This window comes from Dromiciops gliroides, chromosome 4 (genome assembly GCF_019393635.1).
Source record: "Dromiciops gliroides isolate mDroGli1 chromosome 4, mDroGli1.pri, whole genome shotgun sequence".
Taxonomy (NCBI): Eukaryota; Metazoa; Chordata; class Mammalia; order Microbiotheria; family Microbiotheriidae; genus Dromiciops; species Dromiciops gliroides.
In genome coordinates this window covers 449951570-449964926 of record NC_057864.1, presented here as the reverse complement: position 1 = coordinate 449964926, position 13357 = coordinate 449951570, and the positions used below count along the sequence as shown (strand labels likewise).

At 41.7% G+C, this 13357-nt stretch overlaps 1 protein-coding gene across 3 annotated transcripts in view; it reads right to left on the bottom strand.

The window, feature by feature from the left end:
- Window positions 1–10271, bottom strand: part of BCL9 (BCL9 transcription coactivator) — a 120120-nt gene extending 109849 nt beyond the window's left edge. For 2 of the 3 annotated variants that reach the window (XM_044005553.1, XM_044005559.1), the window contains exon 1: window positions 9713–10013. The gene's annotated coding sequence lies outside the window, so the exon portion shown is untranslated. Of the gene's footprint in view, window positions 1–9712; window positions 10014–10173 lie in introns of those variants that run through there. The other variant, XM_044005557.1, reaches the window with a different exon arrangement.
- Between the last annotated feature and the right edge of the window lie 3086 nt (window positions 10272–13357).

Sequence of the window (13357 nt, the reverse complement as noted above, 5' to 3'; positions counted from 1 at the left end):
AGTGGAGAAAGTGCTTTGCATTTAACAAAGGTTCACATCTTGCCACTGACACTTAGTATCTGTATGCATTTGTACAAGTTGCTTGACTACCTTACACCTAGGCAACTCTCTTAACAATTTCTACCAAGTCATAGGTGGGTTACTATTGCATTAGTGGCAAAAGTTGCCACACAGCAATGAATTCCCTACACTGAAAAGGCCACAGAGCTTTCAAATATTCATGTATTATTATTATTATTAATCAGGCTATTATTATTCTTATTAGATATCAAGCTAAAATAAAACACTGCATGGGCAACAGCAGGGCAGAGTGGCTAGGGCACTGGTCTTGTCAAATTCCACCCCAGATACTAGTTGTGTGTCCCTAAGAAAGTAACTTCATCTCTCTATGCGTCAATTTCCTCATCTGTAAAATGATGGGGTTTGACTGGATGGCTTCAACAGTACCCTCCAGCCCTAAATCTAAGATGCTATAACCCTCCTTTCTCAATTATCTACTTTGTTTCTGTAGCAGATACTTAACCAAGATGGAAATTTAGCGAGTCAAGCCCTAGCTGCCTATTAAGTCCTCACTTCCTATGCCTCGGTTTCCTCAAATATAAAAGAAGGATGGTAATATTCACTTAGTTCATGATGGTGTTATAAGGTATTAAGTATACAAATTACTGCAGTACGTGTATACATAATTTCCATTTTCTATCTCACAGCATCCTCTTTGTCAAACCACATAAAGCAATAAGAGCATTTGAGTATACATTGTATTTGTCAATAGAGTGCAGACATCTTAGGGATGAGACCAGAGATGCTGATATTTTTCTTTTTAAAGTCTTATGTTTGTGTGCCTTATACTTTACAAGGGAGCTTCACACATATTATCTCATTTTATCTCCACAGCAACCCTAGAAGCTAGGTAGGGAAAATACTACTCAAAAGACAAATGAGGAAACTGAGACTCAGCCAGATTATGAGTTGCCCGAGGTCATGAGGCTACTCAGTAGCCTATTGTAATTTTCCCATTTCTAGTTCCATGGATCTCTTTTAGTTTACCACACTTGTCTGTACCTCCCCATACACTGCATGTTTTGAATACTTTTTTAATACGGAAAAATTGCTCCCAGCCCAGATCCTCACTTTTCTTATTCAATTTGAGTCAAAGATGAGTTAATTTTTAAGTAATTGCCTATTCCCTTCCTCTCTCCTTTGTGTGTACTCTCCCTCATTAGAATGTAATCTGGGGCACCTAGGTGGAGCAGTGGATAAAGCACCAGTCCTGAATTCAGGAGTACCTGAGTTCAAATCTGGCCTCAGACACTTGACACTTACTAACTGTGTGACCCTGGGCAAGTCACTTAACCCCTCATTGCCTTGCAAAAAAAAAAACTGTTGAAAAAATAATGTAATCTGGGGTGGGGCAGCTAGGTGGCACAGTGGATAAAGCACTGACCCTGGATTCAGGAGGAACTGAGTTCAAATTCGACCTCAGACACTTGACACTAACTGTGTGACCCTGGGCAAGTCACTTAACACTTATTGCCCCACCAAAAAAAAAGAATGTAAGCTCTGAGAAGGCAGGGGTTGTCTTTGATTTTTGCATTTGTATCCCAGGTGTTTGTCACAGAGCTTGGCACATCAGAAGCACTTAATAAACAAATACTTTTTCATTTGATCATTTCCATTCATTCATCTCCCCAGATCCTGGAGCTGTGCTAGTTCAGATTCTCCAGTTCTGCTCTGATCAAATCATTAGCTTTCATATTTTCCCCCACTGGCTCCTTTTCCAAATCACTCCCTTGACTTTCAATTCCAAGTGTCCTCTTGTGGAATACTCTTCCACTTCCAATTCATATTGCTTTTCTTCTCTAATAACTGCCAAAGTCAGTATCCCAGGATGCTTTGGGGCAGAAGTCAGCAAATTCTGGCCCATGGACTGGAGTTCGCCAACCTCTGGAGGAAAAGTATACATATTTAGAGTCAAAAGGCTCTGCCAATCCCAAATGTTAACCACGTGACCTTAGGAAAGTCACTTAAACTCTTAGAGCCTGAGTGTCCTCATTTGTAAAATGAGAATTTAAAAAAAAAAAAAGAAAGAAAGAAAAGAAAAGACATGCTTGTATTTTTTAATGCCAACATTCTACTGGGGTTGTTATATAGGGATGAGACATGGAATACAAGTTTCCAAAGAATAAAAAATTAATATCACACAGAGGGCAATGGGGAGATACACAGTGCATATGAGCAAACCACAACATATAACTAAAGAGGAACTCCAAAGAACAGGAGGAAGTGATTTCATCAATGAATTACCCAAGAGGAAAAGAAGATGGCACAGGTGGGAGATGGCCAAGTAGACAGATTTCTCCTCTAGTACCTCTGTTTTTTCAATTTTTCAATTTTTTTGGTGAGGCAATTGGGGTTAAGTGACTTGCCCAGGGTCACATATCTAATGAGTGTTAAGTGTCTGAGGTCAAATTTGAACTCAGGTCCTCCTGACTCCAGGGCCAGTGCTCTATCCACTGCACCACCTAGCTGCCCTAGTACCTTTGTAATGTCAAGAAAAATTAAGGAAAGCCTCTAGGACATCAGATGGACTTCCCATGGCAAAATCATAGCAGGACATGGCCAAGAGCCTCACAGGATGGGTAGTGATCTATAGAGTGTCCTCTGCATCAACTGAGTCCATTTGAATGGATGACTTTCAAAGACTGAATTTATGTATTGAGTATATGATATAGTAGATAGCGTATTGGACTTGTGAGGAAGATTTGGGTTTGAATCTTGCCCCAGACACTTACTAGCTATGTGATGCTAGGGGAATCACTTAGCCTCTTTTAGACTTGGTTTCCTCACTGGAAAATGGGAATAATGATATGACTTACCACACAGTGTCATTGTGAGGATCAAATGAGATTATGTATGTTTGCTTAGCAAACTTCAAAGTACATTATGGATGTCAGCTGTGATTATTAAAATAAGAATAATAAAGCTTGTACTCACCTACCCAACAGAGTGTTTGGAAATCATTTTGCCAACTGTAAAGGGCTAAATAAGTATAAGCTATAGATACATTACTTTTGGAAGATAGGCATAAAGGCGATGGCAGTAATAATGGTGATGAAGGAAATGAAAATGAGATACATATAATAAATAATAGTACCTTCCATGTGTCAAAATGGAAAGTGTATCTGAAGGCAGTGAGCTACAGTGGGCATAGGCAGCTTTCTGTGCACAGAAATTATATGAGCTGGACCGAGCACGTGCCTTAACCACACAATGTGTGTGGGTTCTCAAAGAAGAGGCACCAAACCTATTATTTATGTGTGGGCAGGTGTGTCTGTGTTCTTTTTAAAGTACTGATTAATCTGGAGGATGATGGATTGACAATCCTGGAGAAAAAAAAATCATCCTGTCTACCAAGGCAGAAATGCAACACAGACAATGATGTGGCAAGCACCCACCTACAGAACTTCCTTCATTGATGGAAATGGCATTTCAACCATGGTGGTTTCTTCAGGGAGACCACTAATCAGAATAAAGGGAATCAGTAGTGATGCAACAAGAAAATACTGGAAATTCAGGAAGTCATCAGATAACAAGAACTTCTAAATTATTAACCTCTCAGTTAAAACATGACCAGTTGATCTTAGAATGGAATTTGTAAACTCTTAGAGATTAGTTAATCTATACCTTTATTAATTGATTTGTAGATTCCTAGAAAGTCAAAACTGGAAGGGACCTTGGAGATCACCTAGTGTAGCCCCCTCGTTTGACAAATGAGGCAACTGAAGCTCAGAGATGTTGAATGACTTGCCTAAGGTCATGTAGCTATAGCGCTTAAACAGAGATGTTAGGTCTCCTGATTCCCAGTCAGATGTACTTAATCCACTAAATTCACTGTCTTTGTTAATCCAAAAAGTGGCTGGCTACCGTGGAGAAACTTTAATTGAGTTCCTAACAATATATAAACTAATTATGGAACTAAGAAATGAGTGGCAACTGGTCTGCTCACTTTTATTTCTCCTTAGTCAATCATTTATTGAGTGACTACTATGTACCAGGCACTGTGCTAAATGTTTGGGATGTAAAGAAAGGTAAAAACAGTTCCTGCCCTCAAAGAATTTATAATCTAAAGGGGGAGACAACAGGCAAACAACTAGGTGCAAGCAAGATATAAACAGGATAAAATGGAAATCATCTCAGAGGGAAAGTACTAGTGTGAAGGAAGATTGAGAAAGACTTCTTGAAAAAGGTAGGATTTTAGATGAAACTTGTAGGAAGCCAGGAGTTAGGAGATAGGGAAGGAAAGATTTCCAGTCATAATAGAGAGTGAGTGAAAATGCTTGAAATCAGGAGATGTCTCATGCCAGGAACAACATAGAGGTCAGAGTCACTAGATCACAAAGCATAGAAGAAAGTCAGGTCTAAAAAGACTGGAAAGGTAGGAAGGGGCCAGTTTATGAAGAGCTTTAAAAGCCAAAGAGGATTTTATTTTTGATCCTGGATGTCAAAAGGGGAACCATTGGGATTTACTGAATGGGAGAGAAAGACATGGCAACATGGTCAGATCTGAATTTGAAGAAGACCCCTTTGATAGATGAGTAGAGGATGGATTGGAGTGGGGAGTCTTGAGGTAGAGAGACCAAACAAAATGCTATTGCAATAGCTTGGGCGTGAGGTGATAAAGGTCTGCACCAACATGGTGGGAGTGTCAGAAAAAGGTAAACTGAAGATAGTAGGAAGGTAGAATTGATAGGATTTGGAAATAGTTTGGATATGGAGGATAAGGGAGAACAAGGAATCAAAAATGACCCCTATGTTGCAAGCCTGAGTGACTGGAGGGATGGTAGTACTATTAACAGTAATAGGAAAGTTAGGAAGAAGGGAAGGTTTGGGGTTAAAGATAATAAGTTTAGTTTTGGACTTGTTGATTTTCTGAAGTCTACAGGACATCCAGTTCAAGATATCCAATAGGAATGGGAATGGCTGGACAAGCTGTAGTATATGACTGTAATGGGATACAATTCTATAAGAAATGATAAGCAGGATGGTTTCAAAAAACCTGGGAAGACTTACATGAACTGATACAAAGTTGAGTGAGCAGAACCAAGAGAACATTGTACACAGTAAGAACAACATAGTAAGGATGATCAACCGTGAAAGACTTAGCTACTTTGATCAAGACAATTCCAAAGGACCCATGATAAAAAATGTTATCTACCTCCAGAGAGAGAATTGATGAATTCTGCATTCAGACCAAAGAATATTTTTTTTGTTTTTGTGGGGCAATGAGGGTTAAGTGAGTTGCCCAAGGTCACACAGGTAGTAAGTGTCAAGTGTCTGAGGCCGGATTTGAACTCAGGTCCTCCTGAATCCAGGGCCGGTGCTTTATCCACTGAGCCTCCTAGCTGCCCCACAGAATAATTTTTTAATTTCCCCTTTCCCCTTATTTTTTGTGTCTGTTTTCCTTTGCAACATGGCTAATATGGAAATAAGTTTTGTATGACTTCACATGTATAATCAATATCATATTGCTTACCTCCCCAAGGGGTGGGGGAGGGGCAAGAGGGAGGGAAAGAATATGGAACTCAAAAATTTCTTTAAATGTATGTTACCATTTTTTTTAACATGTAACTAGGAAATATTTAATGAAATAAATAAAAATATATTAAGAACAACAACAAAAAAGATGTCCAGTAGGAAACTGGAAATACCAGACTAGAGATCAGGAGATAGGTTAGGGCTAGATAAATAAATCTGGGATCCATCTGCATAAAGTTGATAATTGGGAGCTGATGAGAAACACCAACTGAAATAGTAGTAAAGCAGAAGAGAAGACCCAGGACAGAATTTTGAGGGAGACACACAAATAATATCCAGAACCTAGATAAAGATCTAGCAAAGGAGATGGAAGAATGATCAGAAAGATAGAAAGAGAACCAGGAGAATGGAACCTAGAAAGAAGAGGTTACCAAGGAAAAGAAGGTAATCAACAGAGTCAAAGGCTGCACAAAGGTCAAGAAGAATGAAGATTAAGAAAAGGCCATTGGATTTGGCATTTAAGAGATAATTTGTACCTTTGGAGAGAACAGTTTCATTTAGACGATGAAGATGAAAATCAGATTGCTGTTAAGAAGAGAGTGAAAGGAAAGGAAGTGGAGGAAACAATTGTAAATGGTCTTCTCAAGGAGTTTAGCCACAAAAGGGAGAAGAGACATGTGATGCTACTTAGTAAAAATGGATAAATCCAGTTTTTAAGCAAGGGAAGACACAAGAATATTTGTAGAAGATAAGGGAGCAGTCAGACAACAGGGAGAAACTTGAGATTACACCTTCCACATGGTGACTTTCCCCTCATGGTTTTGATAAATTGGGGGTTGGCATAAGAAATTCAATGGGAATTTTGGGGGAGTTTTGTGGAAGCCTCAGATGACACACACCCAGCAAATAACACAGAGACCACCATAACCAAATATTTAACCCAAATTTTACAATAAGGTATAGTAAACACTCCAAAAAAGAAAAGGAAAAAATTCAGATTTCTCTGGTACCAAGGGAGGGCCAAAAATTTTACACAGATTTTTCAAATTTCTGGAAGCACCACACCCCTAACCCCCATGGTGTGGAAGGGATAACTGTGATTGAGAGAATGGGGATAATAGCGCAATCTGCTGAAGAAGAAGAGATATAATGGAATCACTTGTACATGGAGGGGAGTTAGCCTTGGCAAAGGAAGAACCACCTCTTCATGAGAGAAAGGGGTGAAGTAGGAGATAGTAGGGGAAGGCACCTGGGTGATGTCGTTTGTGATCTACAAATATATGTAGACCAAGTCTAAAGTATATTAACCTGATAATGACAGTTATATATGCACATAAATACATAGAAGTCTAACTACATATATTGTATGTAAAGAAACCAACATATATGGTGCATATTTGGTACCTCCCCCAAAAGGTGATATGAAGATATATATATATTTGGTGAGGCAATTGGGGCTGACTTGCTCATGGTCACACAGGTAGTAAGTGTCAAGGGTCTGAGGCCAGATTTGAACTCAGGTCCTCCTGACTCCAGGGCAGGTGCTCTATCCAGTGTGCCACCTAGCTGCCCGATGTGAATATTTTATAGAGACAAAAAGGACCTTAAAAGTCAAATAGTCCAATCCCTTCATTTTACAGATGAGAAAAGTGAGATCTCATGACATTAAGTGATGTACCCAAGGTCACACAGGTAGAAGAGATAGGATTTGAACCCAAGTCTTCTGACTACATATGCAGTGCTCTCTAGAAGATACCATTCTACCTCTTTGGGCTCACATAATTACATCTAGTTATAGGTTATAGGTCAATAAACCTTATTTCCACAATATAATAGCTTATGCATGTTAAACACTGTATATGAATCAGCATCTATTTTAATACATGCCAATCAATATTATGTATATTAACTATTTATTATGTGTGGCATGTCAAGGATGAAGAGAGTATGTGATTCATTGCAGTTCTCAGGAATTCCAAAAGATGTCTTCTCCTGCTAGGTAAGCTGAAGTACTAAGGACTGTGTTTAAGGCTGAGACAATTTAATGGTACCAGCTAGTTATATACGAGGGGGGAAAATGAATGAGTTTTAGGATCTGGAAGAGGAAAAATCTATTCCACATTTCAAAATAGAGCTGAAGAGTCGAAAGACCCCTTGTCTTCTTTGTCAAACTCAGGCCAACTTAACCTTCTTCTTTGGATCTCCCCCACATCCACAAGTCAGGTCCTCCAAACCATGCCTGGGAGAACATAAAGAGGCTCCCTTACCATCCTCAGTTTCAGTCCCTAGCTATCTGAGTGGTGTCAGCCTGATAAAGATTTGCAGTTAGGATAGACAGAATCACAGCCGCCCAGACTTTTTCAAATCTTTGTGGGGATGGGGGGGGGGGTGTGGTTTGGAGGGATTGCAGGCAGGGACACTAAGCATCACAACCATAGAAAACCCAGTATTAGGTGAAAAAGCTAAATACCCAGGGAGAATTCAGGGAGAGCCACTAAAACAATGTTCATACATTAGGCAGAAGATGGGAAATCCTCAAATTAAAGAAATTGAACAGGTTTCTTTTCTTTAATGATAAAAAAAGCATCACCAATTTTAAATTAAAAGACTGCTATCAGGAAACGGATTCTATCCCTCTACTCCCACCTCCTTCATGTCACTTAAAACAGTAATAGCTTTCAGCCACAAAACCACCAGTGAGTAAACAGCCTTCATATTGTTACGCGGCCACACAGTAAGATGTTTACTCTCTGATAAACAGCAATTGTAAATAAACCTCATTTAATCTTTAAAAGCCACAATGAAAAAAAAAAATCTTTAACCCCCAAGGTGGAGTTTTTAGATCTGCCTAGAATCCATGGCCAGCTCCAGAAACACACGGTCTTGAGAAACCACAACAGTAGACACATTTTCTCTCTTTACCATCTCACAGTGACCTTCTTAAAAAAAAAAAAAATATGTACAAGGGAGGAGGAGGAAAGGAGAAAACCCAACCCCTCCCACCCCATTCTCCGTACAAATCGACCAATAAATCTAACCAAAAGACACAAGAGAAAAGGACAGAAGCCAACAGGTGGAAAAAGGCTTTTTGTTTCCTTAGAAATGCACAGCTACTTGATCTGTGCTCTCTAGTCAATTTGTCTCAGGGAGTCTTTAATGATGTTTTTATTATTATTATTATCATGATGATTAAGAATAATGATAATAATTCTACTTTTGCCGATTCTCCAGCCTCCCCAGCTATATAGCCTCCAAGCCTTTTAGAGACATTAATCTGATAGATCTGGCTAAAACCCTTGGAAAGCACGCAGTACTTCCCCCCTTCTTCACCCCTCCACTTGTAACAGGTGGGGAAACTGAGGCACGAAGTGCCTCACAACTCTTTTCACGGCATCGATTAACAGGGAAACCCCCTGGAACTCGAAAAGTTTCTGGATTCTTTTGCAGCAGAGTTCCCTCGCTCTTCCTTTTTGCTGCCATGCCGCTCTTCAATCTAGAGACTAGGTTTGGGCGATAAGGGCTAGAGCACCTCCCCTTAACACCAAGGAAGGCCAGGGCTGTGTATGAACACAGCACTCACACTCACACTCACACTCGCGCGCGCGCGTACACACACAAACACACACACACTCACATATACACACACCGCTCAGTGCAATCACTGCAGCTCCTTAACAGAACCCCGACCACCCCTTACTTAGCCTGAGAATGAACAGCTCGGGGTGTGCAAGGCCTCCTAAGCTCACTGCTGCCTGGGGCTGATCGGGCTGCTTGCTCACTCGCTCCCTCTCCCTCTCCCTCTCCTTTTCCCTCTCCCTTTCCTTCTCCCTCTCCCTTTTCCCCTCTCTCTTTCCTCTCTCTACCTCCTTTCCTCCTTTTCCTTCCCATCCTCCACCCCCCACACAACACAACCCTCCTCCACCCCCTCATCCACCCTTCCTCCCCAGACCCAGAGGCACAGATCAGATTACTGGGGTTCCCTCGAAAGAGGCCACCCCCCCCCCTCCCAGTCCTGAGCTCCTCGCAAGACTTCCAGGGGCAATGCAGAAAAGCCCGAAGCCCGGGACCAAAGAGCTCTCTAGCAGCTCTGGAATGAGACCCCCCACTTCCAAGCATGGAGCACTGAGGCTTGAGCAAACCAGCCTGCCACAGAAGGAAGAATTGTTAGGGCGCTTACCTTTTTTTTATGAGGAGAAATTCTGGAGAATCATTTCAGAAATTGAGGGGGGAAAGTGAATGGAGACAAAAAAAGACCCTTTTCCTGCAATCCCTGGCCTCCTGGTATCAAGACACTAGGACAACATCAAAGCAACTTAGGGGGAACACTTTAGGGGCCTATTGTCTGCTCTGGTCTGATCTGTTTTTCTTCTGACTCCCCCTCTCGCTGCTGTGACACTTGGTACAGCCCAGGCATTCATGCCAAGTAGCTTTCACACATGGAAGCTTGTCTCAAGCAATTGCTGACAAGCCACAAACAAGACATTCTCCCTCCCTTCTTCCTCCCCCTCCCCCCTCCCCTCCGCCTCCCCTCCTCCTTTCTTCAGAATGCAAACTAAAACTCTCCAGTGACAGGCAGGCAGGCAGGCAGGCAGGCTTGGCCTACGCTGCGCACGCAGGCACACGCGCACACGCACTCACAGGCAGGCAGCTCGGCGAGTTGCCGCTGCACTGGTGGAGTTGAGAGACGGCAACAAGCCCAGGCTGAGCTGGGGGCAGGGAGGGAGCGAGCCAGCGAGCGAGCGAGCGAGCGAGCGGGAGAGAGTCAGAGAGAGAGAGAGAGAGAGCGAGAGAGCAGGAGAGCTGCCTCCTGGGTCCTAGAAAATGGCAGAAGAGAAGCAGGTCCTTAGGAAAAGCAGCAGCAGTCACACAGTCACACAGTCACGCAGTCACACACACACACACACACACACACAGAGTCTCTCTCTCTCTCTCTCTCTCTCTCTCTCTCTCTCTCTCTCTCTCTCTCTCTCTCTCTCTCTCTCTCTCTCTCTCTCTCTTTCCTTCCCTCATATCCTCCCTGCCCCCTCTCTTTTTCTCATCCTTTCTCTCTTTCCCTCTCTCTCCCTCTTTCCCTGCCCATCTTTCCCTCTTTCTAGCTCATCCTTTCTTTCCTTTTCTTTCTCTCTCCCTTCCTCTTTCTTTTTTCCTCTCCCTCTCTCGCCCCCTCTTTATCTCTTTCCATCTCTCTCTTTTCCATTTTTCCTCCATTCTTTTCCCTCCCTTTCCCTCTCTATCTTTCCCTCTCCCTGCCTTTCCCAATCTCTCGCACCCCCTTTTCCCCATTCCCTCTCCCTCTCTCCCCACTCTTTTTCTCCCTTTCCCTCTCTTTCCATCTTTCACTCTCTCCTTGCCTCTCTCACTCTTCCTCTCTTGCCCCCTCTTTTCTCCCTTTCCTTCTCTCTCCCTATCTTCCTCTCTCCCTCTCCCTATTTTTTCCTCTCTCTCCTTGTCTTTCCCACTCTCCCTCTTTGGCCCCTCTTTCTCCCTTTCCCTCTCTCTCCCTGTCTTTCCCACTCTCCCTCTCTTGCCCCACTCTTTTCCCCCTTTTCTCCATCTCTCTCTCTCTCCCTTTCCCTCTCTCCTAATTCTCCCCTTCTCTCCCCCTCTCTTCTTGTCTTCCTCTGCCTCTCCCTGGCTTTCCTTCTCCCTCACTTTCACTCTCTCCTTCTCACTCTCACATGCAACTTTATCTTTCCTAACATCTAAGTACAAGGGAAGAATGAAAGAAATGACCCGGGAAAGGAAAAAGCAAATCTTATCAGACTAATATAGCAATGGAGGTGAAGGGTAGAGAGACAGTCTAGTTCTTTGGGAATGTTTGGGTTGGGTTTTATTTTTAAGGGAAAAAAGAAAATTTATCCTGGAGCTCCAGGTCTTATCCACTGAATGTTGTTAAAGTCTTGAGCCAGTGGGGTTAAAATATAACCTGGGGATAGTAAATGTGTGAATAAACTTCTCTATGGGGTTGACTTTTTATAGCTGGGATATTTTTTAAAAAGAATTTTTTTTTAAAGTCAAACCATAAGACAGTACAGTAACAAGAAAAGTAGTAAGGAGTAATGTAAATTATGACCATTGTGAAGTGGATTGTTGAAGTTACTGATGGCCAGGTTTAAGGCATTTATAGAGTGGGGTATTTGGATTTTTATCTGTGAGAGCTCATTTCCAGAAATGATTAAGAAAGAGGAGAAAGATAATGTAAGAAGGCAAAGGGAAGGGGAGACTGATGGTGAAGGGAGTGTTGAGGAGGGGAAAGGATGGGAAAAAAGGAAAGAAAAATGAAAACCCAAAAGTTGAAACACAAGAAAGGAGAATGGAAATTCAGTGAATATGGAAATTTGCAAATCCAGAGGATCAGCTGGGACTAGGTCAGGTTCATGATCGTCATGTAAAAAATCACTATTGCAGCTGCATCCTAATTCAAGCACTATCTGAGTATCTAAGACTAGACATTTCTATACTACTTGTTATGTACTAGGCACTGTGCTAAGTGCCCAATTATTGTTTCCTTTGAGCTTCACAACAACTCTGGGAGGTAGGTTCTAATATCCTCCCCATTTTATACTTGAGGAGACTGAGGCAAATGGGTTAAGTGACCTGCCCAGGGTCACACAGCTAGTAAGTGTCTGAGGATGAATTTGAACTCTGGTAGGCCCAGTGTTCTATCCAGTGGACCAACTAGGTGCCCCTAACCCCACTGTATGTCTCTGGCAACAAAAAAATGCTATTAAAATAATACCGCTATACAAGAATACAAGTCAAAGACAATGCTGGTGACATCAAAAAAGCATTGTGGAAGGGGGGCATTGAAAAGAGGGGACAGTCAAGATTGGTAGCCTAGTGAAGGACTTAAATACTTTCCACGCATGACCCCTTTTTGCCCAAGAAATTTTTATGCGTTCCCAGATATATAAGTATATAAAATAGGTATACATTACCTTTTATTGTTGCCAAATTTTTCTCGACCCCCACATTTAGTTACCCCCCATATAGGGTCAAGACCCACAGCTTAAGAAGCTTTGGCCTAGTGGATAGTGTTGGATATGATTGGGATCAAGAAGACCTGAGTTCAAATTAGACACTAGGTGTGTGGCCCTTAGACAAATCACTTAAACTTTCTCACCCTAAGTTTCCTCATCTATAAAGTAAAGATAATAGGATTGTCGAGAGGATGGAATGAATGACAGAATAGGTATAAAGTGTTTGGCAAACCTTAAAGTAATTTGTAGATATTAGCTATTAGTAGTAGTTCTGACTCTGCTTCCAACTAATCATGTGACCTTGGGCAAGTCACTTAAAACCCCTAAGCTTCAATTTCCTCATCTGTAAGACAAAAGGGTTAGATTAAATCTTTAAGGTCCCTTCTCCAGCTCTAAAATTCCAAAAATTTGAGACTCAACAACAGCTTAGTGTAGTAAATCAGACTTTGAACTTGGAGCAATAAGGTTTGGGTTAGTGCCTGACCTCTACTCAGAAGTAAAACTTCTGTTTCATTCAAAAGGATTAAAGGAGAAAATTCAGCAGGAAAAAGGTAAAATATTGTCCTAACTGGATATAATATAGTGTAGGGCTAAAATTCCCACTAGTCTGTCTAAAATATCTAATGAGTAGTTGCCAATAAATTATAAGCTTTAGCAAGAGTTTAGACTTTTAAGCATTTATTAAGGAGAATAAGAATTTGGTGAAGAGAGAGAAAGAGGCCTAGATTCAGCTGTCTCTCTCAGCAAGCCAATGTCTCCAGCTCCTCTCCCTGCTGAGGTCCTCCAGAAAGAGAGCAAGAGAGCAAGCCTCGCCTCTTTTATAGACAGTACCCACGAGCAAA